The 14,513-nt window shown below is 35.1% G+C and overlaps 1 long non-coding RNA gene across 1 annotated transcript; it reads right to left on the reverse strand.

The window, feature by feature from the left end:
* Positions 1–5,736: 5,736 nt before the first annotated feature.
* Positions 5,737–7,552, reverse strand: LOC142518232 (uncharacterized). Its single transcript, XR_012813489.1, has 3 exons — positions 7,470–7,552; positions 6,150–6,283; positions 5,737–5,836 (listed from the first exon to the last, which is right to left on the reverse strand). It is a non-coding gene; the product is annotated as an uncharacterized LOC142518232 (long non-coding RNA).
* Between the last annotated feature and the right edge of the window lie 6,961 nt (positions 7,553–14,513).

Consider the following 14,513-nt stretch of genomic DNA (forward strand, 5'->3'; position numbering starts at 1 on the left):
TGTTTAATTGTCATTCTGTGTTACATGGATCGTGTTTATGATTTGTTGACTGTTGTAAATTGTTAAATGCCTTCGTTGTGATCTATGTTTATTATTATGACATATTATTGGAATTTAGCATCGGGCATACATTTATGACATTCATGTTGAGCCTATCGTTCTTGTTAGCCCATTGTTGATATCTGTTGTTATCTGGCACTGTTGTTTATCTCGGGATCATCGTGTGGCTGATAGACCTATACACATGAGACCTTAGATGTGATTGAACAATCCCGTGGTTAGTGCAGCCTTTTGAGGTGAGCGGTGGGGTTGTGTCATCTAGTTCGTTATGTTGTGCTATCCTGTTATATCGTATCAGCTGTATGGAGACCGAGTCAGGAGTGTTGTTTCAGCACAGCTTGGCATACCTCGCATACATGGCAGGGGGGTTTAGCTGCATGACGATGTAGCTCCCCTGTGTTGTTGCTCGAGAATTATTCCAGTTGTTATCGTACTGTTTGTTGGCTCCTGTTATCCCGGTTATTCATTGAGCCTTTCATGCATTGCATATTACATTTCATTATATGATTATGCATGATTTATGTTATTGTTGTTATTGTTGGACTGTTTCATACCAGAATCCTAACCTCAGTTGTTTTACTGGGGGGGCTGCTGTGGTTGCTTTTGGGCACCATGGTAGATCTCCCGAGTCGTTTTCCAGCATCAGGCCGGGGTTCCGCCAGTGGAGCTCGGGATTGAGGTTGGATTGCTTGGTTCTGTTCAGTGCAGTCTCCCATTTAGTCTATATGTATGTCTTGAGTTGTTTCAGTCTTGTATTGTAGTTTATTTTCCGGGGAGATGCCCCATGTATTTGTAGTAGTATTTGGTTGTTTTGTGCTGTTCTGAGTCGACTCTGTGATGTTTATGTTCTGGTGAGTATTTGGTAAGTTTTAATTTCTGTTTAGTCCTGGCCAGTGTGGCTATAGGTTGTTTAATTTCGGTTTTATTTTAATGACTCTAGTGGGAGTATATTTTGATATAAATTGCTGCTTGAGTTTTTCGGGATGTCCTATTTACGGGGAGGTCATGCCGAAATTTTTCTAGGCCCTGAGGTCCGTTTTAAAGTATTTTAAACCTTTTTCCGCTGCAGTTTTAAGTCAAATCATTATTATTTGATCATTAATTGTCATTAGAGTAAATAAGCCTCACACCTACAATAAAAAGAAGTTAGCTAAATGAAAATTAATAAAGAAAGAATATACAAAATATAAACAATCTTACTTCAAGAATTCATCCTCTTCACCTTGACATAATAGATTTAGCTTTCCATGAGCTTACTTTTGATCAACACTCATATTTGGTAATATGAAAAATATATTGGAACTTAGAACTTTTATACAAACACATTATATTTTACAATGGGATATAATGATTCTCAATCTAGCACAAGGCCTCTATTTATAGGCCAAATGAAAGAAAGGGTCAAAAATTTTATTAACGCCATGTAGTTATAATAGTAGTTTTTGTCTCTGTAGTTGATTTTGGCCTTTTGGTTCACCTCATTTGGTTAAATATTGAAATAGTTATGATTTTTTTAGTATATGCTGATCATAGTAAAAATAAATATGTCTTTCTTTTGATATTTGCACAATTTGATCATCTTCATGAACTTTTTAAGCAATCATGTCTTCTGCAAAGTTGTAGATAATTTCTCAAGGATTTCAAACATGTTTGAATCACCTCCATTTGAATTTTGTAGCTTGAGTAATCATTATTTTATCAACACGTAGAAAACCTGAAAATAAAACATATTTAGTAAGACAATTAAATATAAACAAACAATACTAAAATAACATAATTTTATAATTTTAATGAAACTTAAATTTTAAAATATAGGTTTTAACATATAATAAATTATTAATTTTAAATTTCATCAGTACCTCCTGGATGGATGGAATACGGAGATGCGTGTGCTTTTGTCAGAATATCCTCCCTGGCCGAATCAACACTAGGCACCAATATCATCCCTCTGTATCTCACAATACCATTAGACACTGTGTAGAGTACGCTGCCCTTGGCTTCATCTTTCAGTCTCCATTTCTATAACTGCTCATCTGAAGGCTGACCTCTACAGATTCAGTCTAGTAATGAAGCTGAGACTGTCAGATTAGACAGCTTAAAAGCCCTGCCCTTGGGATAAACTTCTAAACCAAATCTCTGACTGAAGAGATCTCTGCACTGATAGTTGTGCTAAGACTGCAAATTTTCTGCTCAAAGCATCTGCCACGACATTAGCTTTCCCCGGATGGTAGCTAATTTAACAATCGCAATTTTTCACTAATTCCAACCACCGTCTTTGTCTCATATTCAGCTCTTTCTGCGTGAAGAAATACTTGAAACTCTTGTGGTCAGTAAATATCTGGCATTTTTCACCATATAAATAATGTCTACATATCTTCAATGCAAAGACAACGGCAGCTAACTCAAGATCATTAGTTGGATAATTTGCTCATGCACTTTCAACTGTCTGAAGGCATAAGCTATAACCCGACCGTACTGCATCAAAACTGTGACTAAACCGAGCTTAGAAGCATCGGTGTATAGCACGAAATTGCCTTGTCCTACTGGCATGGCTAGAACTGACGCTGAAATTAGAGATTGCTTCAAAGTATCGAAACTCTTCTGACATTCTCCACTCCATAAGAATTTAGCATTTTTCTTAGTTAATGAAGTGAGTGGCACTGCAATCGAAGAAAATCCCTGAATAAATTTCCTGTAGTAGCCTGCTAAGCCTACGAAACTGCGAATCTCTGAAGCATTCTTCGGCTCAACCCATTCCTTAACTGCTGCTACCTTAGCTGGATCCATCTCAATGCCACTACTAGAAATTATATGACCCAAAAACGCTACTTTCTCCAACTAGAATTCACACTTACTAAATTTTGCAAACAACTTGCGACTCTGCAAGACTTGCAAAACTGTACCCAAATGATGACTGTGCTCCTCATGGCTGTTGTCAATGAACACTATGAAAAACTGATCTAGGTAGGACTGCAATACTCGATTCATGAGGTCCATAAAAATTGTTGGAGCATTCGTCAGTCCAAACGGCATCACTAAGAACTCGTAATGCCCATATCTGGTTCTGAAGGCTGTCTTATGAACATTTGCATCTTTTACCTTCAGCTGATGATACCCTGATCGTAGATCTATCTTCGAGAACACTGTAGCTCCCTGCAACTGATCGTAAGTCATCGATCCTTGGAAGTGGGTATTTATTCTTGATCGTTACCTTGTTCAACTATCGGTAGTCGATACACAGCCTCATGCTCCCATCTTTCTTCTTTACAAAGAGCACTGGTGCGCCCCATGGTGAGAAATTAGGGCGAATAAATTCCTTGTCAAGAAGCTCCTGAATTTGCTGTTTGAGCTCTAACATCTCAGATGGAGCTAATCGGTACGGTGCCTTAGAGATTGGCATGGTGCCTGGCATGAGATCAATGACAAACTCCACATCTCTCTCTGGTGGAAGGCCTGTGACGTCATCAGAAAAAAATTCAGAGAAATCTCTGACTACTGGTACATCAGATATCGACGGAGTGGGTGCGTCAGGCGCTAAAACAATGCTGGCCAAGAAAGCCTGACACCCCTTAAGAATAAGTCTCTGTGCCTGCATGTAAGAGATCATGCGAGAGAAACTCCTCCATCTATCCGGCTGAAAGAGAAACTGCTCCATGCCCAACAGTCTTACCAACAATGACCTTTTCTGAAAATCAATAAGAACTTTGTTTTTCGTCAGCCAGTCCATTCCCAAGATGATATCAAATTCTAGCATCGGCAACACAATCAGATCGGCATACACTAGGTGGCCCTGCAGTTCCAGATTAATGTCTTTGACCACGCTAGTAGCTGATAACTCTTCCCCTGATGGGACTCTCACTGAATAGCTCACGTCGAGTCTAATAGACTTGACGTCCAGATGATTAGCGAATGTCTCCGAAATAAAAGAGTAAGTGGCCCCAGAATATATCAAGGCCTTCGTGGCTACTCTCTTTATGAAAATATTTCCTGAGAGACGTTAGCACAACGAACTAAACTTATATCTCAAAATTCTAATCTTAACCTCATGCATAGTAGAAAATCTCTACACAAAATCACCAAAAATACTAACTAGCACACTAATAATCCCAAAAAAAATTCGAAACATGCATAGAAAAGATCATACGATGCTGAATTAAATAAGTTACCTTTCAACAAGGTCGTGTCTGGGTTCGCCTCCTCTGCCTGCATGGCGAACACTCTCCCCTGAGTCGGCAGCCTCCACTGTGGGCAGTCCTTCAGCATATGATCACTGGCGCCGCATTTGAAGCATTTGTCCGATCTCCATAAGCACTGTCCTGGATGCTGGTGGTGGCACTTCGGGCACACCGGGTGCTCACCCGGCCTCTGAGGAGCCTTCTGCTGAGGGATAGGACCCTTGCCTTTCGATGGTCTCTGAAATGACCTCTTCCCTTGCTGTTCTTGGAAAGACCTCTTAAACTGGTGTCGTTGTTTCTGCTGCTGAGGTGTCTGATAGGGCCTCTTGCCCTTCCTATCACTCTCGATGTCCTTTTGGTCTTGTTCTGTTGCCAGGGCTCTAGAAACCGCAACGTCATAGGTAGTAGGACCAGCAACTCTCACATCACGACGCAAAATCGGTTGCAATCCATCCATAAAATGCATCAGCTTCTCCCGGTTATCATTTGCAATCAGGAGCACAAAGTGACACCCCCTCTCAAACTTCCTGACAAAATCTGCAACGCTACTGTCTCCCTGTCGCAGCATCATAAACTCCTTGGTCAGTCTGGATCGTACTTCCTCGATGAAGTACTTGGAGTAGAAGACCTCCTTAAAGACATCCCAAGTCAGTGTTTTCTGGTTCACTGACACAGATGCGCTTTCCCACCACAGTCTAGCATCTCTTGTCAGAAGGAATGTTGCACACCTGACCCTGTCTGCATCATGCAGCTCCATAAACGTAAAAATTAACTCGATGGACTTAATCCATCCTTCAGCTATCATCGGGTTAGTAGTCCCCGAGAACTCCTTCGGATCAATCCTCCTAAACCTCTCGTAGACTTCCTTTGGTCTGGGCCTCGCCCCTGTGTCTACTGCAGTCTGGTTCCCCGCAAACTGTGCGAAGAACTGTCTCATCCCTGCAAGCATCTGAGAATGCGTATCTGGGGGTGGACGAGGAGGAGTGGCCCTCTCCCCATCCTGAGCTTCTCTATTCTCATCGCCTGCTTCACGCACAATCCTACGTCTGGGAGGCATACTGTTCCAAAATTTACTTAACACGTAAACCCAACATGCATGAACATAATATCAATATCATAATATGCACGTAATTTGAACTTAAACATGTACATACTGAAATCATGATTTGATGCTTATTACATAAAAGAATTTAAAACATTGAAACTTACAGACTTGAGGTGTGACTTCGTGAGCTTCTCGCAACTGTCAGTAGGCATAACTCTTTACAAGAACATCGCTCTGATACCAACTGTAACGTACTGTACTTTTAAACTATTTTAAAATTTGTGAGAAAATAAAAATTTTCTTAAATAAATAGTAATCATTCAAATTACAATAAAATAATCTGTTCGTCTAAAATTATGTGAAATAGAAACAGTTATAAACAAAGTTTGCCAAAAGGTAAACATTTAAACAACGTAAACGATCTTGTAAAAAATCAGAGTATTTGGACAATACGCATGAAGTTCTTAAAACATAGGTGGTCATCGGGTTTAGCCTCCTACGCAGACCGAGCCGGCTCATTGGTCCCCACCCCTCGTCTCCTCATACTCGTCCTCACCTGCATCGATCAAGTCTAGTGAGTCTAAGGACTCAACATGTATAAATTGGAGATAACAAGTAATATATAATAAACTACATGCATCTTTAAAGTAGAACGTACATACTAAAACTTGAGCGTGATAACATAAAGATAGATGTGCCATCATCATAAAACTTTTCATAAACATGCTTACATCATACATACTTGAATATGCATAAACTTCATCATTTTTCGTAGAGATATGTTTCAAAGCAAGTGACCCATACATAAGTGCGCCTGATCAGACTAAACCACAGTACTAGGCTGGCAAAGAAAATCCACTACCACATACATGAGATCCCCGGTCATGCTTTACCGGGTGGATTGGTCTCTGGTCATGCTTTACCGCTTTCTAGTCCTGATCTAAAACCGTTCATGCTTTACCGGGGTGGAGAGGTCATCGGCCACGTTCACTGACTTCCAAACCTGTTCATAATTGGTCACAAGACATTTATCATACCTCAAAAACATAAAATATTTTCTTTTGCACGTCGAACATACTTATATGGCCTTGAGGGATTCATTAGGGTCTCACTTGGGTCCACTGCTGTACATACTAACATGATTACATGCACTTAATTTTTCATAACTTAGCCGTTACAGTCATGCTCGTCCCCCGAAATGAGAATTTACTTATGACGTTCTAAATCACTCAGGACTTTACCTCGTTTAATCATCGTACTAAACCATAACATCTAACCCCCAAAACAATCTCTATATAAAATGTGAACATTTCCACGATCATGGAAGACATGAGCCTAAAATAGTGATATAAAAAGTCATGGACAAGCGCCTAGGCGCTGGACATCGCTACGCTGTAGCGCTAGCCAGGCCACAGGTCTAGCGCTGCAGCGCCACAAGGGTAGTGCCGCGGCACTATACTTACACAGAACGGGCGCTGCGGCGCTCCCCTGGTGAGCGCTGTGGCACTAACTCTGTGCAAACTCGACCCCAAAGAACAAAATTTGATGCAAACACTATGCCACACCCAATCGACTCGAACCAACACTTCAAGACTCATCCTAGGACAATATGGCAATGATTCAACTAACACAAACTCCCCGAAACAACGAAGCACGACCTGCAATGCAACACGACTCATGAACACAACATTTTGACACCAAAATGTTTCCTACGACTTCTAATGCAACCAAGTGCCTGTCGACACGAAACGAAGCACCAAAAATCATCCCAACCTCATACACAATATTCCTAATCGCAGCAGTGATCACCCAATGTTCCCCAACGAAGCCTGCAACAAATAAACTTCGAGAACACGTCGAGAACACATTTTCAGAAATCATAGTTTGAGTAGTCCCACAAAAACGATCATAACTCGCTTGTTTCTCGTCAAAAAATTACAAATTTACTATCAAATCGAAGGTATCAAAAAGTACTACATTTTATATTTTGAAAACGTTTCCAGAAAATCAATGATTTTTCACAGTAATCGAAATGATAACAGACACGTTTTGAGATCTAAAAATTTTTTGATATAAAAATCATTTCAAACATTTTTACTCAAACTTTTTACAACATACATGGATTTTCACGCATAATAAACATCACAACACATAATATAACGAGATCGATGCAGAAACAATAAACATACATGCCTTTGATCTTTAACAATTCTGAAACGACAATACCGAAGCAGGGAAGGTGCGAGGGTGGATCCGGGACGACCGTTGAATGATTTTCTTCTAACAAAAGGGAGGAGAATCTCAAAAAATGTACGGGAAATGTGATATGGAGGATGCTGAAATGAAAACTCAAGAACCCTACTCTCCAACCAAAAGAACGTGTGAGTGTGTGTGTAAAAGTGTGTGTGCGCGTGTGTTTTAAAAGAATTAGGGAATAAAATTTGCTTAACTAATAATTAACAAGCTAATTAATAAAATGTGATATGGAGGATGCTGAAATGAAAACTCAACATCCACAACTCCTTGGCACATCCTCAGCTCCTCTGCTCATCCTTGATTCCTTAGCATATCCTCAGTTCTCTTAACTCCTCAGCTCATCCCTAACTCTTTAGAACATCCAAACAATCGTTAGAATACCTTCTAGCTCCATTCCTCACATGTCACATTTCATAGCTCGCCTCTTTACCTGCCACACCTCCTAGCTCATGACATCCACACATGCCACATCTCATATATAGCTCATATCGGTCCTTGTCATCTCCCTTGGCTATAATTGACACAACTTAAACTTCAATTACTTCATCCACCCTCCACATCCCAACTTCTTGGTACACCTCTTGCCCTTCTACCATGACCCGTCTCACCAATTCCACCGAATCGAATGTGTCTCGAGACACAACCTGTCATTTTGAATGGTAAACGCAGAGATAAATTGAATTGATCTATGTGGATTATTTTATGCTACACTTGTATTACTTATCAAATGTCTTTAAATTATCAACATATATATCAACTTTCATAAAAATATGAGAAATCAACATGACCTAATTATATTGAAATAAGAGAGAAATATTCTTAATATAGCATGAACTAACCCGTTTGTTGTAAACAACTATCTCCTCCTTTATGTCCCCTTCTACTCCAAATCCATTGCCTAATTTTGGGGGGTTGAAATTGTAGTGAAATTCAAAGTTTCCAAATATAAAAATATATAAATATAGTTAGTAGAAAGCGTCGGATTGGCTTTCCTATTTGTGATGTGTGTGTGTATATATATATAAGCTGTCCAGTATCCCCATCCGGTTAGAAATATTTATACGTGGACCTCATGTGCGACCTACCGAGGTTTAAGTTTTGTTAACGTGAGAAAAATTATTTTCTAAAAAATAATTAATTATTAAAAATTATAAATATAAATATAATATTTAATATAAAAATAATGATGATAACGACCATGATGATGATAATATTTAATATATTTGACATATAGTACAAGAAATTTGATTTTAGAAGACGATCTAAATTTATCACAGTGAATTTTTTTAGAAAGATATAAAACTACATAATGTTCCAAAATAAATTACATTCCTCAAACTTAGAAGTAATTACAATGTTAAAATTTTCTATATTTTCATGGCAATCTCTTATAGGGGAAAAAAACAGAAATTTATACCTTTGTTGTCGGGAAAAATAATTTTTTTGGTCATTTAACTTGTTCAATTTTGAATTTGTTTTAAAATTAGGTTTTGATACACTAATTTTTAATTTTCAGCTATTTTGTTCAAATGAAATCGTACAAGTCAGCAATTTCGATGTTATGTCAGCACTCCGACAAAACAAAACTAAAATTAAAAAAAAAGAACAAATTTTCCTATATTAGCAAAACCCAAATACAACTTTCTCTAGCTGGTATAAATAGTATACATAATTCTATTGTCCTAGAACTGTAGAAGAACAGAGATGATTTTTTTTAACAGTATTAAATAATCAGTATTAATTAGTTTACGAGTTAGTATAATGAAAGTGTATAAATTATTTAAATGAAACTTTGCCATGCAGTACTAAAAAAACTCAATTTTTTTTTTAAAAAATTCAAGGATGTGTAATTTTTACAAAATTTAATATATTATTTGAAATCAAAGATAATTACATCGAGATTTCAACTTTTAAAAATATTTAATTATTCATATTATATATTTATATATATAATTTTGATATGATGCATGTGTTTGGTTGTGTGCAACTCATGAGCACCGACGAGAAGCACCGACGAGATGTTCAAAACATGAAAAATGTGTGATGAGTGTTTATGTGACGTTTCACAAGTGAATCATTAACTTATCTTTCTCGAAACATTAAAAGACGTTTAAAGTGAGTACTGATATGACGTTCCGCAAGATGTTCAAATAGACATCTTCCACATAATTATAATATTATATATATGTATATATATACTGTTGGAATTATTTTGTGGGCTCACATAATTTAATTAATTGTATGTGGACAAACTATCTAATAAAGGACCCAATAAAGTGAACTAATGAATTATGGGTTTCCAAAGTATTAAATAAATTGGTATGATCCACCTTATGTGTAGAAGCCCAGCCCAATTAGATCTTCTATGATGGGTTGGAGACTGCTAAGGTTATATAAAGTTATGGTCCCCAAGGCACAGAGAATATAACGCAGAATATATACGGCGCTCATATTCTAGATCTATCTCCTTCTCCCATCAAAGGCAAGAATAAGGTGGTCGATTCTCTGTTGTCCTGGAAGATCCATAACTCTGACGCTATATCAATCAATGGATTCTGGTACGTATTTATTGTTATTTATATTTTCTGATAATTCGACATGAATTCCTGACGTGTTGTGATATATGAATTTAATCACATAATTTAGAGATTTATTTTATTAAATCTCCAACATATACTTGTAGTGAAAAGTAATAATTTTAACATAAAAATTAATATTTTCGCGTGAAGTGGGTGATTTTGCAAGTTAAATACACCGATGACTCAAAATAATAATAATAATAATAATAATAATAGATTAGTTTTAGATCTGTGGACGGCTCCAGCCGTGTCCCTTAATTTTTTAAGGGTACGTAATATTTTATATACAAATTTGAGAATAGTATATAAAAATAATTCTTTTTACAAAATTAATTTAATCGTAATTCTTGACTCAATTTTATATTATTTTATCCTCAAATCCCAAATAAAAAATTCTTCTCGTGGATCACTCTCATCTTATTTTTTCACCCTTTTTGAGTTTTTGTGCAGATCATATGATTTTGATCTCAAGAATCTGTAAACACTATATTTAAGTATTTATGTTTATTTTTTATGATATATAATGTTATACTTATTTTTAATTTTGTGAAATTTTGTACGAAATTTGTGATCTTACTATACTTGTATAAATTGTTGATTTCTCTACTCTTTTATCGCAATATTTTATTTTGTTCCCCATCACTATGAGCAATAAGAAAATTGATTTTTTTTCTCTTCTCAAGAAACGGCGTTTTGAAGATGGTGCAAATTAACACCAGTTCTTTGGTTCCTGAGACTTTACCAGCCAGTTTGGATAATATTATTTCTAATCATCTCAATATTTCCAAAGAGCAAACTTTTGTTTCAGATTCTTCTCCATCTAAAATTCAAAATATTGAGAAATATGTGTTCAGATATGGGATAATAAGCCAGATAAAAGAGATGAAATTAGACGTGCTTATCTAATTCCCGGTCCTTACCAGCCCAGATAAGTCTTCTAAACATGTGGATAAGACTGGAAGAAAGTTTTTCACTTACTTGGAATAATTTATTTCCTGATTAGTCGGAATATTCTCCTGAAAAAATAATGCTCCATATTGCCTCCCATGTTTTCTTTTTGTAAAGCCAAGCACACATTTTTGGGACAAATGTTTTTGCTATTGATGGATTTCAATCTCGGTAAAAAAAAGTTCTTTTTGATTCATCAAGGGAATAGTCCCAATTCTTCACAGAAGAATGCAATGATTTAATGAACTCGTTGCAGCATATTGATTGGATTATGGACAGTCTTTGGAGTTGATTGAAAAGAAAGAATCTTTTATGACTCAAGGTCTCAATTGATGTTGAAAAATTATTTGCATTTATGTCATCTCCAACCACAAAATCTAATTTGATGAAAATTTTACATTAAAATTGTGCGATTTCTGCACCAAATACAACATTCATCTCCAACCCATTTAATTCAAATCTTTCACTAAAAAGAATATTCTCAAAATATTCTTTTTATTTTACATATATTAATTATAATATTTTATTTAATATATTTTTAATTATAAATAATGTTTATATTATATAATCAATATTTTATTATTAATAAATTTAAATAATATTTATAATTTTTAATATAACTATTTGTAATAAAAATAAAAAATAAAAAAGCAAATTTATAATTAAAAAACAAAAAAAAATAAAAAATGAAAACCTCTGCGCCAAATTGGAGGCTGCGGTATTGGAAGACAAAATGCTGCACCAAAATGGTGTTTTTTGATGCAGCATTGGAGATGTGCTTAGAGGCCATGATGAAACTCAAGAGTCGCAGAATCATGAATATTATCGTACAAAACATTTGAGAATAAGGGTATGATGATGCTAGTAATATACGAAAGCTAAAGAATTACCATATTGTGGATAGATTAATTAGACTCATTTTGACTCTTTCGGTTTCGGTTGCAACAATAGAGCATTGGAAAGAAGATTGCTCAAACTTTGAGCATTGACCCCATTATTGATGAGTTCGAAGTCATCAGAAAACGAAGAGTACAATTCAAATTCAAAAGACCCAATTGCAATTAACTGGTAAATCAATAGTCACCACAAAAAAAATCAGGTGTTAGCAACGGTGTTTGAACAAGAATATGATGCTAGTAGTTCTTTACTATCTTTTCTAACTCTAAAATTTTTTATATTTCTATTTTTTTCATGGATTAAAGTTTTAATTTTTGTTTTTGTTTTTTTTCTTCTGAAGGAATGATTGCTATATTGGAAACTTTGGAAATATGATCATTTCTAATTTTTAGGTAACTTAATCAATATTTATTTTAAAATTTTAATTTCATAAATTATTATTGTTTTAGAATAATTTTTTTGTAATATATATCAAATATAGTAAATATTATTATTGTAGAACCCACGAATTCTAAAATTGTGATATTATTTTGCATTTTAATGTTGTACTAGGTTATCCAAGATTTTTATTTATTTATCTCATTATTTTATTTAAGATTGTCAAGTTTATCTAAAGCTGTGTGAGATAATTAAATCGTGTGTAATATATCTATGAAGCTTGAAATTTAAGATGATATCGTTCATATATTTTGATTCGAGATAAATAAATAGGTCATGATCCAAAAAATTAAATAAAGAGATATTGGATATAAATGGGTAAATTTCTAGACATAATTTTGAATTTAAGAAGAAAATATAAGATAAAGGTATAAGATTTGAGATAATATTCATACAAATAAATCAAGATAAAAGGGAGATCAAGCAAGAAGATAGTGTAATATGAGAATTTCAAAATTTTTAGTGTATTTATATATAATTTTCGAAATTAGATAGATAGAGAAAAGTCTACACGATAAAGAAATACATATATGAGAAATTCAAAATTTTGCCTACCAAGATTTCATGAAAAATCAAGAGTCCTATTTTTTTTGTATAAACTATCATTAAATTCGAAATTAAATAAGGAAAATTTTAGAATTTAAGGGCAAATATTTAATCGTGCGGCAAAATAAGAGATCTACTGGATGTTGGAAAATACAGATGAAATTTAAAATTTCTGGCCTCGCCAGGAGATTGTTTTTGAAATTATCCAAGAAAATGGATAAATATTTTCGAAATTATCCAAGAAAATGGACAAAGAAGGAGAAATTATCCTAAATTTAAAGTTTGATTCAAAATTTCAAATGTGATGATAATACACGATCATAATACCAGTCAGCTCCTATAAAAAAGAGGACCCTTCCATTCGATAATCACAGCTAAAAATTCACTCTAGATTGTCGAAATTCTACCTAGTTCTCACTAAGAATTTTCGAGATTTTGCTCTCGGAAGTTCTGCCGATTGTTGGAAGCACTGATGCAGTACAGATCCAGGAAAGGGTTTGAAAATCCTAGTGCATAGAACCCCTCCACGTTTTTTCTTCATCCGGATATGAGGTAAGTGAGCTTGTTTTAAAAGTATGATTTTCAGTTATGCATTTTATTTTTTTCGAAAATTTGTTCGAATGTAATTTTTCTTCTACCCTCTTCTTAATACGATTATATTATGTTTTATGTGTTGACACTGTGAGGATTCAACTGGCTATGAATGAGAATCCCAATATGAGATATATTATGGCTCTTACACGGTGAGATTGTAATCGTTATACAGGCTCGTTCCCTTAGAGGAGTAAAAATTAAAGGCTGATATCAGTAACTGTGAAAAGTAGAGAAATCTCAGTGTCTAGTATAAGATATGCTTATGTTGATGATATGATTCATGTTGCACATGATATGTGTTTTTTTAAAAATTTATCTAAATTTGTTATGTACGTGCTCGAATGGCTCCTCACTTGCTGATTGACGATCATATCACTCATCTCTTACTCTCCCACCTAGATAAGCCTGAAAAGCATATAGAGGAAGAAGAAAAAGACCAATTTTGGGGTTGGTGATGGATGAATTTAAATTAGATCTATGTTCGTTTTAACTTTTATTTGTTTTTCTGTGGTAACCTTTTCTGCATAGTTTTTCTCGCTTTTGAGAATTTTCGTTTTAAAGACAATTTTACGTTTGATTATGAGTTATAAACTGTTCTTTGGTTTATACTGTACTACAAGTCTTGTTCTTTTCAATCGGTATGGATTAACCCCGGTCTCGGGACGTGACGATTATTACTTTTATTTTATGTTTAAATATTAAACACTATACCTATATTTAATATTTTTTAATAATTATTATTTTCAAAAATTTATTTTCGTCCTCAAGTGAAAATGCCTAGCTCCGGCCACCAGCACCTCATGCCACCGCCTTCCACCAGGGGCCTAGCTTTACTAGAGACTAAGCTGGGCTTTAGTCAGCTTAGTTCCGAGCTTAATGTGGACATATATAGTTTTGTATTTTATGAATTTTAGTCAACGGTCTAAATTTTTATATATGTATTCCTACGAGTTTTAAACAATCTAGCATTCTAGT

The sequence above is a fragment of the Primulina tabacum genome, chromosome 1, assembly GCF_025594145.1.
Source record: "Primulina tabacum isolate GXHZ01 chromosome 1, ASM2559414v2, whole genome shotgun sequence".
Taxonomy (NCBI): Eukaryota; Viridiplantae; Streptophyta; class Magnoliopsida; order Lamiales; family Gesneriaceae; genus Primulina; species Primulina tabacum.